The sequence below is a fragment of the Theropithecus gelada genome, chromosome X (genome assembly GCF_003255815.1).
Source record: "Theropithecus gelada isolate Dixy chromosome X, Tgel_1.0, whole genome shotgun sequence".
Classification (NCBI taxonomy): domain Eukaryota; kingdom Metazoa; phylum Chordata; class Mammalia; order Primates; family Cercopithecidae; genus Theropithecus; species Theropithecus gelada.
Genome location: NC_037689.1, coordinates 28334563 through 28336689, shown reverse-complemented (window position 1 = coordinate 28336689; position 2127 = coordinate 28334563).

Genomic DNA, 2127 nt, shown 5'->3' with positions numbered 1-2127 from the left:
ATCTCTCTGTCTTTACCATCCTATTTCCTGATGCCAGCATGGTTTGATTACTTTCTGAAGGTCAAACAAACCAAGGGGTTATTTTCCTGGTTAAAATCCCTACTGGATATGAAGATGAAAAATTTGCTGCACTCTAGATGGGTGAGACAAACAGATATGGATTATTTTCTAGCACCCAATACTATGATAAAGAGTTGAAAGACTTCTAGAAAGAGAAAGACACCAACCAATAATTTTTGGTTGTTTGTTGGTTGAAAACATAAATCCCTATGTAGGAAAACATTATGGTGCTGGTTCAGAACCCCTGTTTCTTGTAAACACCCTTGCTGCTGGAATAAGGTATCTATGCCTCTTCTGCCTTCCTAAAGGATAATACATCCAGAGGTAAAAATGTCCATGACCTTTGATCCATAATTAATTACTTAGAAAAATATTCACAGATGTCAACCACAATTTAGGTCAAGAACATTCACAACAATATTATTTTAAACAGCAAAATCCCCACGGAGCTCAATGATAAGGAAGCGTTTAACTAAGTTTTGATATAAACAGAGGTCATGTTGTTCATAGTCTAGGGGTAAGCAAACTCTTCCTGTAAGAGGACAAATAGTGAATATTTTAGGCTTCGAGGGACCAATGTTCTCTCTCACAATTACTCAGTTCTGCCCTTGTGTCTCAAAAGCAGCAACAGTCAATAATATGTAAAGAAATAGGTGTGGTTGTGTTCTAATAAAATTTCCTTTAAATTTGAATTTCATAATTTTAAGGTGTTACGAATTTTTTTTTGACAGAGTCTCACTACATCACCCAGGCTGGAGAGCAGTGGCACAATCTTTGCTCACTGCAACCTCCGCCTCCCGGGTTCAAGCGATTCTCCCACCTCAGCCTCCCAAGTAGCTGGGACCACAGGCACACATGATCACACCTGGTTAATTTTTGTATTTTTAGTAGAGACAGGGTTTCGCCATGTTGGCCAGACTGGTCTCGAACAACTGGCCTCAAGTGATCCACCCACCTCAGCCTCCCAAAGTGCTGGGATTACAGGCAGGAGGCACCGTGCCTCCCTGAAATATTATTTTTTATTTTTAAAAGTTATTTCAACATGTAAAAACTATACTTAGCTCATGGGCAGGGGGACACTGTTTGGCCATGGGCTGTGGTTTGGTAATACTGGCATAGCTACTAAAATCATATTTTCAAATGTTATTTCACATGGTAATATGCTCACAATATAACATTGAATGAAAAAAAGTAGAATCAAAAATTATTTTTAGAGTATGCCCTCATTTTAAAAGAAGTAAGGAATATAAGAAGAACTATAAAGAAATATCCAAAAGCATTAAAATGTTTTTCTCTCCAGGGTGGCCTCTGAATGATTTTTACTCCCTCTGTGTGCTTTTCTGTGTTTGCTAAATGCTTTACAAGGAGTATTATTTTTGTAATAAGAAACATTACTTTAAAACATACTGTTCTTTAAAAAATCATTCTCAAGCTGGTTCATTCTCCTGCTATTTTAAGGATTCATTTTCCTTATTTTGAAATTTATTTCTTCTGCCTGTCATCTGTTTCCTTCTTTCAGAAATGTTTGTCATTTATTTTCAGAAATCCTTCACTCATTTCCTCACTCATTCTTTCTCTTTTCTCCTCTCCCTCCCAACAATCTTTGTCATGTATGACATTTTTCAAAGTTTTATTCTAAGCTAACAGGAGAAAAAATATTAAACATATTCATTATACTGAAATGAAGGTAGAAAAGTGTACTTTCCTTTCAAAGCCACTGGTAGTAATTTTAACATCTTGGGCATCAAGCAATCCCTCAATGTTGTAACTATGATGTTTTCAACAGAAAACTGAACCAGACTGAAGACAATTAAAAATAGGTTTATCTTTAACGTACACTGAATTCTGTATAGACCATTGGGTCAAGATTCTCTCATCATAGGCACAGGAAGAATGGCTTTATTTTATTTTATTTTTTTGAGACAAGATCTGCTCTGTGGCCCAGGCTGGAGTGCAGTGGTGTGATCTTGGCTCACTGCAGCTTCGACCTCCCTGAACTCAATTGATCCTCTGCCTCAGCCCCTGGAGCAGCTGGGACTACAGGCGTATGCCACGTCACCCAGCTGA